This window comes from Ipomoea nil, unplaced genomic scaffold, assembly GCF_001879475.1.
Source record: "Ipomoea nil cultivar Tokyo-kokei standard unplaced genomic scaffold, Asagao_1.1 scaffold0845, whole genome shotgun sequence".
Lineage (NCBI taxonomy): Eukaryota > Viridiplantae > Streptophyta > Magnoliopsida > Solanales > Convolvulaceae > Ipomoea > Ipomoea nil.
Window position 1 is genome coordinate 3,114 of NW_017617273.1, and position 17,137 is coordinate 20,250.

A 17,137-nucleotide genomic window follows, 5' to 3' on the forward strand; every position below is an offset into this window, starting at 1 on the left:
AGCCAAAAATCCACACATACTTATATGTACCATGAGTTACATTATAATTAAATTCACAATGAGTCTATAGCAATTCAGCTTAGGGCATTTACCGGTAGTGATGTTACTCAATGGTGTGATATATTCAGAGAAACATCCTCGCTGGGGATTTGTGTAAGGATTAGCTGTCGTACGTTGGTCTTGATCTTGAGCAGTATTATTCGTACAAGATGAGCCACCGAAATGATTTGCTGTGATTTAAAATATACCATCAAATTAAGAACTAATTCCAATAATTATAACTCGAAACAATTCAGTACACATAACAAAAAAAAAAAAAATCACTTGCACAACTTTAATACGTAATTGAATATAATTATGTAGACGATGGTCCACATTCTAACTTAAATACAATTCAAGTACGACAAAAACTATATATGATTAAGTACAATGTAATCAATTAATTACATCTAATCAATTAATTACAAATTGATATTAAACATGAATTACATTATAATTATACCATTTAATTTTACAAAAAGCTTCGAACAAATAACAGTATAACGATATTTAAATTAACAATGAATATATAAAAAGGATAGAATTCTTACTATTATAAATTAAATACACGTAACATTATAATTTATGCTAACCTAGAATATGAAATAGTAATGTAATTGTAAAAATATTATTATATTTTAGTGGAAAAATCACATGGTAGACCATGGTCCACAATAATATATGCACTGTAAATAAATAGAAATAAAAGAGAAAAGAGTGTAATTCACTAACTAAAATCTATTTAATTAATTACACATATCAAAACAAATTTAACTATTTCAACAAAAAATTAAAAATTTATTTTTAAAAAATAAATCATATATAAGGCAAAAAATAGTGAGATTACAATTCCACACATGCTTATATGTACAATGAGTTACATTATAATTAAATTCACAATGATTGTATAGCAATTCAACACCGGGCATTTACCGGTAGTGATGTTACTCGATGGTGTGATATATTCAGAGAAACATCCTCGGTGGGGAATTGTGTAAGGATTAGCTGTCGTACGTTGGTCTTGATCTTGAGCAGCATTATTCATAAAAGATGAGTAACCGAAATGATTTGATGTGATTTAAAATATACCATTAACTTAAGAATTAATTCCAATAATTATAACTCGAAACAATTCAATACACATCACAAAAAAAAAAAAATTCAATTGCACAACTTTAATACGTAAACGAATAGAATTATGTACACAATGATCCACATTCTAACTTAAATACAATAGAAATGTAAAACTATATATGATTAAGTACAATGTAATCAATTAATTACACCTAATCAATTAATTACAAATTGATATTAAACATGAATTACATTATAATTATACTATTTAATTTTACAAACAGCTTCGAACAATTAACAGTATAAGGATATTTAAATTAACAATGAATGTATATCAATTCATATATTGGGATTTACCATTACTGATGTTACTGAATGGTGTGATATCCGGAGAGAAACAACATCCCAAAGGATTTTTGGCAGGATGATTTGGCGTATGTTGCTCCTTACCTTGACCAGCATTAGTCATTAATGATGATTTGAAAAAATTATTTGCTGTATGAAAAAAAAATCAATTAAAAGAGGATAAAAACAACAGTAAGTAGAACAGTTAACATTTTTTAAATTAATCACACATAATGCTATTCATTACGCTAGCTTATGATTGTAAATTGTAATTGTTTTAAATAAGACTTACATAATAAGTAGACTTATAAAAAGGTTTTATAAATTCACAACGATGCTATATCAATTGAACTTAGTGGATTTACCGTTAGTCACGTTACTCAAGGGTGTGATGTTTTGAGACAAACACCCTCCAAGAGGAATGCGGGCAGGATTTCTTGTCGGAGACTGTTGTTTTCCTTGATCAGAATTATTCCTTGATGATGAGTTGCCCAATTCATTTTCTGCGAATTAAAATACAACATTAAATTTAATAATAATCCAAATAACTAAAAATCATAAAAATGAATTACACATAATACAACTAACAATACATACTTAATTTCAAATTGTTAAAAATTTACCTAACAATTATTTACAAATTAGTGGTGTGCCACTAAACACACCTTACCGATAATCTAATTGTGAAATATATATAACCTGAAATGGTAATGGCTATATAGTAACACTAATTTTATTTGACAAAATCTTAAGTATAACATTGTCCACAATAAATACCATTACAATTGTTAAGATTATATATCTAATTAATTACACATAACAATTAAAAATTAAATAAATAAATAAATAACTATATACATATCTATATATTTATTTATTAATTTATATCTTTAACCTCTTTAAATATATTATTTTCGGTATATATATAATTTTCCGCATATAATTTATATATATATATATATATATATATATATACAATAATATATCCAATATTAATGTTTTTTCTGTCGGAATTTCGAGAGAAGAGGAAGAAGGGTCTACCCTTCTCCTTCTCTTGAGCTCTCCTTGCTCTCATGTCTGAACAGATCTGTTCTTCACCTCTCCCTACGATCTTACTATCTTTCTCTGTCAAGCCTAAATCTAGATCAGTCCTAAGTCCTAATCTCCGATTCAACTGTTCTTATTGAACATTGTTCCTGGAGAAATTGTAGTCGGGTCTCGCTTAGCATCAATTCCGATTAGCAGTACACAATCCCGATCTTTCCTTTCTGTGAAAGATCTTAGTGTTCAACAACGGTAAATCGTGGCAATCGCGTTTCAGTGAAGGTAATTCTCCAATTCTAAGGTTATTAATTTGTCAATCTACACTAAATTTGTTTAGGTTTCCTACTTTTCGTTGTTGTTTGTTCTAAATTTGATCTATGTTTCTTGATCTATGCATGCATATCAACAATCATAGCTGAATTTTTTTGATTTCAGATTTGTCCTCTTCATAGCCATTAGGGTTCTAAATCGTATTTTTTGTAATGTTGCTCTAAAAACACCAAAGAGAAAGTACTCTTAACTGTTTAACAGTTATTTTCAAAATGGTATAGCTATATTATTATTCACACAAACCCTAACCTGTTTTCGACTTTATCATGTTCTTTTTTAAGAACATACTGGAATTTTTTGAGGAGATAGAGAGCATAAACAGAACCGCAGATGAAGAGGATGCTAGAATGAAGCTTAATTCGAAGTATGAAAAAGATAAGTTTCGAACTTACCTTTATTTTCATCACTTGGTTTCCTTTTGATGCCTAAAATTGTTGATTTAGTGATTTTCCTCATTGCTCTGTCTATTGTGTTTACTTGAAAATGTAGATGTGATTTGTGTCTTTACCTGTGGTCTGAAATTGGAGAACTGTGTTGGTAGTTAGATGGGGCAAAGCTGATAATATGGCTTCATTGTACTTTATTTTACTTTTGCCTGGATTTTGAAAATAGGATTGGAACTGAAGAGTTTTCTCTTAATAGTAATGATAGCTGCCCATCAATTGTATTTAATGTTTAGGAAATGTGTTTCTTTTCCTAAGAATGATTAAGTAATAGTTAACAGGCCAATATTTCCCACTGATCCAATTTCTTTAGCTGATTTGTAAGAACATGGAACACACACCCAATTACTCACTGGTTCTAGAACTATTCATTTTTCTCTTATGGCAGTGGCTGACATTATTCTTCAAATAAAAGTATATTTTCTTTTTTTTAGTTAACACACTAATGTTATTTAATTTACCAATCTTGAATTGTAATGCTGTTATGTAATTTCTTTCTAAATGTGCCTGCCAATTTATTCAATGTATGTGTTGGTATTATTTATTCTGGACAGAAAGTCTAACTTTTTTTTTATTCTTTTTAGAGCAATTGAAGAGCAGCAAGCACAAAATAATCACCACGGCCACATCAGAAAATAAGTTAAGACTATATCTTGATTGGTGTTACATTAGATGAGTTTGCACTGTTATAGTTGCACAGTTTGTAAGACTGTTCTAAGAACATTGAACACATACATTGATTATTTGATTCTACTTATTAAATATTATGAACACATTCTAACCATTTTAATTTTTTTGGGTATTTTTTTAAGAATGGAATAATCCAAGCTATGGAGACATTGAAGAATGGGTCCCAGAAAAGAACCAAGCAATCAAAGACCACTAAAAGCATTATGGTCATATAAGCAAATAGGTTAACACTTTATCTTTATTTGGCTGTCTTTAGATTAGTTTGTATGCATATACTTGCATAGTTTGTAACTTTGTTCACTTTATGCGAGTGTATGCTTTTCCTCTTATTAAATATCCTGAACACAAATTCTAACAATATTTTTTGTTGTTATTCTTATTAGAATGAAATCATCAAGCTTTGAAGAAATTGAAGAGCAGCTGTCATAAAAAAACCAATCAATCAAAGACCACTAAAAGCAATAGGGTCATACAACGAAATAGGTTAAGACTTCCTCTCTACTTGGCTGTAGTTAGATTAGTTTGTATGGATATACTTGCATACTTTGTAAGTTTGTTCACTTTAATTTGTAAGGCAATATTGTTCCATCACTGGCCTTTAATTTGGGTGCATTGTTTGGTTCTATATAAGTATAGAATTGAGTAATGTTAGCAAAGTAATGCTAATACCTTTTTTTTTTCTCTTTGGTCAAAACTGGTATAACTATTCTGTATATATCATAATATTCTTTCACTGTGTTTTATTGCAAGCACTAAGTTTATTTTGTAAATATTAGACACATTCAGTAAAATGTCCTTGTTCGGGAAATGGTGCTCGACTATCGACCAAATTCCTTTATTTTAGTAATAATTGTATTGTCCTTGACATCTTGTTTTTGATGCATTATTTTAGTCTATATAAGCATATAAGTGTTTTTTTTTTGCATGATAAACTCTTTTTTAAAAGCAGATTCTCATTTTTTTTTTGTCAAAACAGTAATATAAAATCCTTTTTTTTTTTACTATTTGCTTAAAACTGGTATAATGTTCTTCTATGTATAAGGAGATTATTTAATTTTTTTTTATTGGCAAAAACAAATTTATTTTATTAATAATAGACACCTTGAAAAATGTCTTTGTGTCACAAATGGTCCTCGAGTATTGACAGTGTTAATCAATTTGTATTTCTATTGTATTTGACCTCTGGGATTTTTTAAATTATTGGATTTTATATTACTATAAAAGTCAGATTTGTGTAGGATAAAAACATTTTTCCGTTTAAAGGAGAATGTTTGTTTTATATCTACATAAAACAGTAATGTAAATTTTTACTATTTGCTTAAAACTGGTATAATGTTCTTCTATGTATAAGGAGATTATTTAATTGTTTTTTATTGGCAAAAACAAATTTATTTTATTAATAATAGACACCTTGAAAAATGTCTTTGTGTCACAAATGGTCCTCGAGTATTGACAGTGTTAATCAATTTGTATTTCTATTGTATTTGACCTCTGGGATTTTTAAAATTATTGGATTTTATATTACTATAAAAGTCAAATTTGTGTAGGATAAAAACATTTTTCCGTTTAAAGGAGAATGTTTGTTTTATATCTACATAAAACAGTAATGTAAATGACTTACAAAATTCTTCTTTTAGTTGCTTTTATCTGATTTCTTTCTAAATGTGCTAGAAAACATTGATGGATTCCAGCTTGAACATCAGTTGTTTGGATAGATGCAAACAGAGTAAAGGAAGATTGTGCAAATAGGTAATTGGAACTAACACCCTTTTTTTACATGACCTAAATGACTTGACAAAATTCTTCTTTTAGTTGCTTTTATCTGATATCTATTTAAATGTGCTAGAACACATTGATGGATTCCAGCTTGAACATCAGTTGTTTGGATAGCTGCAAACAGAGTAAAGGAAGATTGTGCAAATAGGTAATTGCAACTAACACCCTTTTTTTAGAACAGTACATTTACATGTAAAGTCTTAGAATTGCAAACAGAGTCAAGCTGATTGTGCAAATAGGTAATTGAAACAAAATCTATTTTATACGCACTTTATATTTTAGATATAAAGTCTTAGAATTGGGAATAGGAACATACAAAAAACACAACTTCAAAGTCTAAATTGCTTGGCAAACTATTTACATCCTGTGGACTACTAAAACCGACTTTGCTTGCCAAACTATTTCAATCCTGTTTGCCTTCTAAAAACTTGGCCACCTAGCATGTTTGCTGCAAAACAGGCACAACATATTTAGATCTAAAGTCTTAGAATTGGAAATAGGAACATATGAAAAACACAACTTCAAACTCTAAATTGCTTGGCAAACTATTTCCATCCTGTTTGCCTTCTAAAACCTTGGCCACCTAGCATCTTTGCTGCAAAACAGGCAAAACATATTTAGATATAAAGTCTTAGAGTTGGCAATAGGAACATATGAAAAACACAACTTCAAACTCTAAATTGCTTACCAAAGTATTTCCATCCTGTTTGCCTTCTAAAACCCTAAACCCTAGCATCTTTGCTGCAACTTGGACACCTTTCATCCTTTTTCTGAATAACCTGAAAGCAAAATTAGAAAAACTCCAAAACAGGTTCGAATAGCAGTACATACACCAATTTATTGTACTAAACAGTTAGGAAATTACTAAAAGCATTAGATAAAAGTTTTAAACCATCCATAAAACTGAAAATAAAAAATTGTCACACCACAGTATTAGGAAAAACAAAAAAAAAAATGTCTGGATAGTGTCCGGCTATCAACAATCTCTTTCAACCATCAATCTCAATTACATCTTTTCCTTTTTGATTTCTGAGTCATTCAACTTCTTCCTACTTTTGGATGATGAAAACTCATCCAAAAGTGACCTTTTAATAGCACCAACATTTTCTGCATTGTCTTCTCCTTCCTTTTGCGAGGGCTGGACAGTCGCAGGACTGTTCACTTCAACCCCAATCGAATCTTCCTATTAGTAAGAAAAGCAGACAACACTATTAGTAACCAAAAAAATAAAAAATCTCAAAATTTAGTGTTAGAAATTCTTACTCCAGAAACTGCATCAGTGTTAGTTTCCTCATCAATCATCCTTGACATTAAGTCTTGCTCTTCATGCTCCACAAATCTGTCAGCATACGTCTTAAGCAAGTGCTCATCCCTTACAACCCTAACAACATTGAATGGGTAATTGGGACCCATCTTTTGGGCAAGTTTGAAGTTGATCTTAAACAGCATCTTCATACCAACTATAGCATCCAATTCAGGGGGCACTTCAACATCAAGCTGTTTAGATAGTGAACAAATAACCAAGTTAAAAACAGATAATGTAAACAGTTTAGGCCAAAAAATGCAGACATTAGGTAATAAGAATTTACCTCCTTGTATTTTGCATACAAAATAGAGGCAGGAATACCCACAAGCTCTGTAACTTCCCTATCCCAAAGCAACATTGGAGCATCTCCAAACTTGTCAAGAGCAATAACAACAACTTTGTACCTAACTTGACCCATCATACAATTCTTCTTACACTTAGTACAGAAAAGTGTCCCTTCCTGTTCTTTAAGCTTCTTATTACATCCAAGTTTCAGGCATGATAAGTAGTACCAACCATCCTCAAAATCTAACCCGAGAATCTCAGCAGCAACATAATAGTCCCCATCCTATAGTATTCAAACAATTTTATAAGTATATATAACAGTTAATAATTTCAGTCCCATCAAACTACAGAAAAGATTGGTAGCTTAGTATGTGGATTACCTCTTTCACCTTCTTAATGTCATGGCAGTTAGTCACAATAACAGAAGCATTATGAAAATCACTAATGCCTGTAGAGTTGGAATGCAGTGTGCCAGTACTGAGACTCCGCATTGGAGTACCCTGAGCTTTCATGCTTCAAAACATTAGAAACTTAGTTAGATGTGTCTAAAACAACAAACAAAAATAGAGTAGACAACATTTAAACTATCTATCTTTTATTTAGATATGCAGTTCAGTGTACTCAAATATATTTGAGTACATTGTACAGCATGGTATTTAAGTATATATACACAGTATATTTTTTTTTTCTCCATTATTCAGATGATAAAATGAAATATATGGATTGTGTTAATTCAGAAGTACAAAGTATAGCACACATTAATAAAGATAGCAAGACAATTAGCAGAAAACTAAAAAATAGGAGAAATATAAAAGATGGAACTTACTTTGACCTAAACTCTTTAAACTCTTCCCAATCCTCATTAAACCACAGCTTCGTAGCATCATAGGAACTGGTTATTCTCACTTCACCTAAAAAAATGCATAAAATAGAGAAGTGTATTTTTAGATATATATTATGATATATATTATGATATAAAATACAGTATTTGAATCTATAGATTAGAAGAGAAAATAGTATAAAAACTCACCACCCACAACTTTGGCCCTACAGCATTGAATGACAACAATCAGTGGTTCTTTAGAATCACTATTGTAAAAAGGCATCAGGGAAGAAACATGCTCATTCCACAGTGTACACATGATGGTGTTATCACTGCATTATAAACAGAAAAAACCCAAAACTATTAAAAAAAAAAGCATGAATTTATAATGTAATCAAATTTATTTTAATAAACTTACGCATTGTCTTCAAGTTGGAAGTCTATTAGTTTGGTAGCCTTTCCCCCCACAATCTTGTCAACAGGATTGTAAATCTCAGTTACCCTTCCAATAACATCTGCAAAACGAACAAAATATTAGCAATATTATATTAAAAGTATAATAAAGAAGATATTAGCAGTTTGGAAATGTAAATTTAGTACCAATCAGCTCCTTGTCATTCACATCCTCAGGATCTTTCAAAGCCACAAAACTCTTTAATCTAAACATTTTGCAAGGAAAGCCAGTAGAATGTATTTCCTTGACTTGTGTTCTGTAGTTAAATTTCAGCAGGAAACCATGCTCTGTAATCTTGTACACGTAGTAGTTTGTAGAGGCCATGAAGTTCTTTATTTCATAAATTTTCCCTTCCTTGATTATATCTTTATACTTGACAATGTCTTTCTTGATGATACTCGCATGAATGTAGTCTCCCTGCGAATACAATAGTAAACAAAATGTACACAGCAAAACAGTTATAGAAGCTTAATTGAAAGAACATTATATGAGAAGATTATAGATAGGAAAACACAGTAAGATTATTAGATAAAATGGCAGCAGTTAGTAGACAAAATCATATGTGAAAATAGCTAAAATTACCTCTTCATCATGGAACACAACTTCCATGCTCTTACTAACCTGACCTTCTCCCCTTTTTTCAGGAACTTCAAACACACGAATTGCTCTCACTCGTATTGCCCTTTGCTGGTGTTCCGGCTTGATGTTTCTCACGGCAAGGAACATGGAAGGCATGTTGAAACAGCAAAGATTGGTTTCGAAAAGGCTGTAAACTGTGATAACTTTCTGAAGTGTACTGCCATGAAGAAGGCCGGTATTTATACATACTGAAGATTCAAAAATAAGGAGATACCGGCATTCTAAGTTTGGGAAATCGCACATCTCAATTAATGTAAATTTGAATATTCCAACTCTGCATATTCTATGTATCTATGTATGTATGTAATGTATGTAATCTCTATTTAATTGTTTCTTGTATGCCGTAGCAGTTCATTAGGATTTGTAGATATTAATAGTAGTGATCTTGGTTACAATACCAAAGAGTTCTACATTAATTGAACTCCTTGGGAACCAAGGACTGTGTAATAATAAGAACGGCTAGGTATATTCCCAATACGAATTTTCATTACACGCGCACAGTAAAAAAGGAATTAATTCCAGATTGTTAGCTATACCAAAACTGCGTCGTTTTCATTGGGCGGGAACTAATGATTGGCAAAACTTCTTGCTTTATTATAGAGTTAGATATTAGAAATCATATGAAAACTAATAGAGAATATATCTTGGGCTACGAACCCTTTTACACTAAAGAGTTGGTCGGATACGAATCACAGAGAGGCAATTGACAATTCTTGACCTGATCTGAGTTTAGCTCATGACTGACTCGACCTGGATGCTAGGCCTCTCGTTGGCTTCATGGGCCTTTGACTTTATTCTTCTAAGCTCAGTCCCGACCTGAGTAATTGGGTCGGGATCCCGAGCACATATACTTAGCATTCAAGTCGATCCCAGTAAGGGATTGGTCAATCAGATACATTCTTATACGTATGTGCACGTATTTCTTTAGCTACCGAGATCACCGGGTGTATAGAGGATACATGGCGGACATGTCGACTATTCGGCATGTGTCCCCTCGAACTCCCTATAAGTAATTACTCAAGAGATGGAGTGGTCTGGTGGGTTGGAACACGCATACCAAGCTTGAGGGTGCGTGTTTGATCTTCACACAAGCTGCACAATGGTTGTTAGATTTTCTTTCATTGTTTGGGCTGATTAAGGGACAGCCAAACATTTGTTTAATCCCCTAATCCTCTACTTTTGGCAGCTTCCACGCGTCCTCACTAATTACATAAAATAAGGAATAAGTGGGGGAGTAGAACAAAAACTTCCTCACTAATTACATAAAATAAAGAATAAATGGGGGAGTAGTTGTTGACTTGTTGGATGGTTATGAAGACTTTTAGGGGGCGTTTGGTTCAGTTATATAACATAATCAAGGGAATGTGAGTTACTCACATTCCGGTATTTGGTTTATATTATTTTAGGGAATCTAACATTCTCAAGGAATGTCACATTCCCTCCATATAAGATTTTGAAGGGAATGTGATTCCCTTCAAAATATTAGGTAATGTAAGATAACCTTGGTTATGTTAGTTTAGTATATATATATATATATATATATATATATATATATATATATATATATATATAATTATTTTTGTAACTATTTTTTTTTTATTTTTATTATGCTATGTTAGCATATAAAATAATTTTGTTTCTCAAGTTCAAGATTTTAATTAATATTTTAAAATCGTGTAATTATATATGATACTGTTATCTTATTTATTTATTTTAATTTTTAAATTTATTAAAATATATGAAAATATGTTAAGGATATTATAGTGTGTATAAAAGATAACCCTAAACTAAACATCATTATATTACATACCCCAATTTTAACCAAACACAGGAATCTAACATTCTCAGTAATCTAACATTCCCAACAATCTAACATTCCCTAAGGTAATCTGACATTCCGTGAACCAAACGACCCCTTAAGTCTTCAAATGGAAGGAGGGAAACGAAAGAAATTAAAGTGGGAGATGGTGCGATTTTCTATATCGTGGACCGTGGATCATGGTATGAAAATAGCGTTGTTTCTTTAAGTAAAGAAACAATTTGTTAAATTTTAACAAATCTCATATTTTTGATGTGTTTATAATAAAATGAAACTATAATGTATCTAAAATGAAACTAAATAACTTGTCTAACATATTGTGTTATTTATATTATCAAATAAACTATAATTGAATTGAAATGATATCGTAGTTGTGTTAAAATGAAACAAAAATATATATAAAATGAAACTAAATAACATGTCTCACAAATTAAGTGTATATTGTCAAATACAGTTGTAGTTGAATTGAAATGATACATTAGTTTTGTTGAAATGAAACTACAGTATGTATAAAAAGAAACTGAATAATGTCTTACATATTGAGTGTATATTGTCAAATGAAAATCTAGTTATATTAAAATGATACTTTAGTTGTGTTATAATGAAACTACAATGTATATAAAATGAAACTATTTAGTGGTGTTGTAATAAGACTATAATGTGTATAAATGAAATTTAATAACATGTCTCGCTGTAATAAGACTATTGTATGTATAATGTGTTGGTGATAATGAACCAAAGTCGATTTAATATCACAAAATAAGATTTATCGTCTATACACACGAAAGTATATAAAATATTATTCAATATATATCCGAAATATATATATATATATACACATACTAATATACACATAAATCGGACCCCAAAGGTTATATATATATATATATATATACACACACACACGAAAAATATATATATCAACCAACTGGAATTTATAATCCTCGGATTATTATTCCAACTAAAGGAAAAGTGTAGTACAAGGATTTTTGCTTAAAAGCATAATCCCAAAATCGGAGTAGAGAGAAGATGAAGAAGAGTGGAAAGTACGAGTTGAGCGAAAGCTCTCTTCTTTAAAACCTTATTTGCCACCTCCCAAAAGTTCCAGGAGCGTTGTTGCTTAGGCTTCCCAGGATAAAATGTACTACGATTCAACGTTTGAGCACCCCAACGAATGAATCCGACGAACTAGAGCACGGACAGAACACAACAGCAAGAACGGAGTAGGAGCAGAGTTTTGAGAGAAGAAAACTAACTTCTTGTTGCGTGTGTTGTGTTTCTACTTCACTTCTAACTTGTAAATCTGCTGCTCCAACAACAAACTTATATAGGAGATTGAGGTGTAAATAACATTGAGTAAAAGACATTTTTGGTCCTAGACTTATAGTGGCTTGGACAATTTTAGTCCTTTATAAAAAAAATTTTCCATTTTATGGACAGAGTTATTGTGGCGAGGACATTTTTGGTCCTCCGTCTATTGAGATTAAATCTAATTTAAAATCAGATTATAACCTTCAAAGCCGACCAACAGTTGAATTAATCCTCCAAATAGTTAGTTGCCGCGCGTACTGCTGTTTTCGGTAGACGTGAACCACGCGTAATATTCCAGAAGACCAGAACGTACCGCGCTTTCATATGCATCGTGCACCGAACCGTTGGAAAAAAGGATCCAGAAAGTTACTTGCACACGAGCTCAGGCTCTTGGATCAAGCCTTTTCAATTGCACCACCCCTACACACGAAAAAAAGCCTCTATGCTATACAATTCAATAAGCTTTAAAAGAGCTCTTGTATAAATAGTGGGGCAAATCCTCTTCCCAAACCAATGTGGGACAAAACTTCTTCCCAAGCTTTTCCCTTCATTTTTCCAACTCAAATGGGTCTACTTTGAGAATCAATATCTCATTCACCTATTATCCGTTTTGATCGTACGATATATCACTCTCTTTGTCTCACTACAAAGAACCCGAATCCACTTTGACCCGACCCATTTCGGAAGTGGACCCCACTGATAATTGTACAACAAAATAGCTACTTAAAATTCCATTTTAATGCTATTTTTCCCAACAATCCCCCACATGAATGAAAATTGATTTTCAGGGTATTTTGAAATCGGAAACAACTGTGTTCAACGGTCGATCTCTGCATAAGATAGGTAGGGATCACTATACCCTTTGAACCTTCCCTTGTGAAGACATGTTTGCTCTATTGGCTGTACGGTAGAACACGATGTCTTTGAACCGACTGCCGTTTGTGTAGACGATGACATATCTCACACAGGAACCTCCCAACCGTGCTCTGTTCTCATGAGTGTGCCCGTTTTGGTCGTGGGTCATCTTCCTGGTTCTGCAAGAGTTTCTAAAGAATTGTGCCCATCAATTCTCCTTTGAAGCGACCCTCACTTCTCTCTCACACAGGTGATTCTTTCTCAAGTATCGAATCATACACACCCATGTCAATCGACATTCGAATCATTAAATCATCAATGTGCTAGCCTCGTGCGAGAGTCACTGTTTTTAACGAGGAGTGGTAGGGAGCCCGAGACCCCCATAGTGACACACTTCGTTCCATAATTTAGTTGTTCCATTGAACCTAGGTGCCAGCTAGGTTGGGTATCCACTATAGAACTTTTAGTCCAAGGGCTTAGACCCATTCCTCGTTCCAACTTCTCCACAACCATTTGTTTACCCTCGGGTTAGCAAGTTAACGGCCGCTACATTATCTTTTGACATCACGTAGTCAATAGGGATAACCCCTGTTGTGAGAAATTGTTTAATGGTATTCTGTCTACGACTTATAAGTCTAGACTTACCATTGCACATCTAACTCTGTACTTAACCAATTTTGGCTTGCCTATCGCAACACACACAAAAATTGGAGGTACGAGTTTACCTCTAGGAACATTCCCAAAAAATTGCATGGCATTTCGGCTTACTCGCTCGCGACACGAGTCTAAGGCTCTCAGCTTAGATCCCGTCATGGATCTTAGCCATCACAAATCGTTTTGGGAATTTCCACACAACCAACTACACTAGCTTACCTAACATGATAACATTAATATTATGCAAAGGTGATGGTGGTTGGAGTCGGGGGATGGTGATTAATATTGTTTCCAAAAAGTGCCCCACAGGTACTGGCCCGACAGATCTTCTGTGATGATATAAATCATATACTTATTGTACACAAGGAAGCCCCTTAACTTCCTACACCGCTGCTGGTAAGACTCGATCTCGAATTATTGTTCATAAACTTTATCCATGTGACCAACTGAACTATCAATGCAGAGAATGGTGATTAATTAATACTCCGTATTATGCAAGGTGGTGGACATTGAAATTGGTGCCCTGGACAGTGATTAAATATATTTGTTAATTTAAAAGTTGTTGGCATTATTTATATATTAATATTAATATGAATAATACTTCAGTGTGCATCATTGGACATTGGTGGAGACAATGTTTTACAGATGAGAGAGAAATTAAAACAATTTTTTAACCAGCAGATCAGACCACCTTCATCATCTTTTTATGCAATGTTTGGAGAGTTGTGGCCACACCCACTCATTCATTGACAAAACTAAACAAGCAAATCTGAATATTTTGAAAGAGAGAGAGAGAAATGGCATCTGTTGCTTTGACTTCTCTCAGTGCAACTATGAAGTTGGAGTTTCAGCAACCCAACAATCCAAGGGTTTCTCTTGATGATGAAGCATCCATATCAATCAATTCTTTGTTTGAAAAGATTTCATCTTTGCAAGCTTCTGTGCAAGAGAAATCTGGGGGTGGCCCTGCAACCAGAGATTTGGAGATGAAGATCAGAGACTTTGCACTGGAGGCCGAAGATCGCATCGAAATACAACTCAGCAACTTTCTTCTGGCCAAGAACGCAGAGGACCAACAAAAAGCTTCTCAGCAACTCTTCCAGATCTTGCAAGAAGCGGCAGAAACGCAGCAGAGTTGCTGAAACTTAGCAGCAGCATAAGCAAAGAAGCAGTGAAGAATGAAAGTGAAGGACCAATGATTCCTTGGATTAAACATTCTCCGGTGATGCTTGAGGGGGCACAATGGTGGGTCGTCGCCGTGATCATATGCAGATAGTGGATAAACTCGTCCGGGATGATGACTGGGCATTTGAGTTCAAAGTAATCACAATTCTCGGTATGACCTGTATAGGAAAAACAACTTTAGCTACGAGTGTATATAATGATCCAATCGTTACATCCCACTTCGATGTACGAGGTTGGGTTACTATGTCTGGGAATACAACAAGAGCCAAATGCTACACGACCTTCTTTGGACACTAACAAAGGAGACAAACATTCCTGATGATGATGATGTAGCAGCTAGGCAGGTATACAACTTCTTGAGAGGTAAGAGGTTTCTAATTGTTTTGGATAACTTATGCAACACTCAAGCTTGGTATGATATAAGAGGATGTCTTCCTGATAAAGATGATAATGGAAGTCGCATAGTGCAAACCACTATGCATTTAAGAAGGGATTACTTTTACAGGAATTTCGGTGAGGAATATTGTTCCCTAAATGTTTATGTCCATCCCATGCCTTTGCTAAATTCAGAAGAAAGTTGGATTTATTTGCAATAATCCTTTTTTAGAACGACATAATATGGCATCTAAATTTGAAAAAATTAGGAGCCAAGTTGTAGAGATATGTGAAGGATTGCCGCACTCAATTGTTGTAGTTGCAAAGCGTCTATCTAAATGTGACAACATACAACAAGAATGGAAGAAGTTGAAAAGGAAATAGAGTTGATTGGAGTTCTAGATAGCAGGGCACTCACCCTCACTTACCATCAATTGCCACAACATTTGAAAGTTTGCTTTCTATATTTTGGAGTTTTTCCAAAACGTAGTGCAATCAAAATGAAACTACTTATTAGGTTATGGATTGATGAGGGATTTATTGAGCCTTTGGATAATAAGGGTTTAGAAAATCAAGCTTATGAGTATTTAAAAGAGTTTATTGATAGAAGTCTTATTTCTAATCGACCAATTGGAGTTTTGATGAAAAAATTAAGAATGGTAGGATTCACAGTGCCTTCCATAGCTTTTGCGTAAGAGAAGCTCAAAAGAGGGCATTTTATGTTCTTTAAATACTCGGCAACTTCCACAAGAGTCATTTAGCATGTTTGCAAATTCATGCCGTTGGTTAAGTTTATACACACATAAATTTGACTATTATGTGTTGTTAAAAACAAACAACCCTCGTTCTATTTTCTTCTTTCAAGAAGATGCTGAAATATTTGTATCTTTCAAGTTGCTTAGAGTTTTAGCTTTTGTTCCATCCTCGTTTCTTCAAAGAGTGCAAACACGCTTACAGGATTTAGTTTTCTTGAGATACCTATCTGTATCTGAATGGTTTGAGGGTCTTGAGTATGTAGTGTCAACTAATCGAAACTTGCAGACACTTGTTGTTTCTAGTAATGAATCCAAACTTGGAGCCCCTCCGCCTCTCCATTTGCCTTCTACAATTTGGGGGTCATCTCAGTTACAACATCTTGAACTTGACAAATCTTATGTGATTGATCCTCCAAGCATGGATAAAGATAATATGCAGACATTATCTTGGGTGTGTCCAACTCATTGCAGAACAGGATTATATTGCAGTTTCCAAACATTAAAATTTTGAAAATCTTTGTATCTGACAGCAGTCCAATTATTTTCGATAATCTAGAATGTTGAAACGACTTGAGAGGCTAACAATTTCAGTTTCGTTAGGCCATGTTGTAACCCTTCCAAAACCATCTGTGTTTCCTTCACAACTAAAGAAGTTGAGGTTGAATGGTATTAACCTTTCGGAGTGAGGTTGAATGTATTAACCTTTCGGAGAGGATTTAACGGCAATTGGCATATTGCCTCAGCTTAAAGTTCTCAAGTTGAAAAATGTGTTTCATGGGAAAGTATGGAAGTAGAAGAAAGTGGATTTCATAATTTAAAATTCTTGCTTCTTGAAGATAAAAACGCTCAAGCAATGGAGAGCTGATAAATATTCATTTTGTTATCTTGAGCGGTTAGTCCTAAGATTTTGTTATGATTTGAAAAAATTCCTTATA

The 17,137-nt window shown here is 33.1% G+C and overlaps 1 long non-coding RNA gene and 1 pseudogene across 1 annotated transcript; both read left to right on the forward strand.

Moving 5' to 3' along the window:
- The first annotated feature begins 4,004 nt into the window (after nt 1–4,004).
- Nucleotides 4,005–9,490, forward strand: LOC109178428. Its single transcript, XR_002053714.1, has 5 exons — nt 4,005–4,188; nt 4,349–4,448; nt 5,637–5,714; nt 5,812–5,889; nt 9,254–9,490. It is a non-coding gene; the product is annotated as an uncharacterized LOC109178428 (long non-coding RNA).
- A 5,054-nt stretch (nt 9,491–14,544) lies between these two features.
- LOC109178427 lies at nt 14,545–16,888 on the forward strand (annotated as a pseudogene).
- Nucleotides 16,889–17,137: the final 249 nt, after the last annotated feature.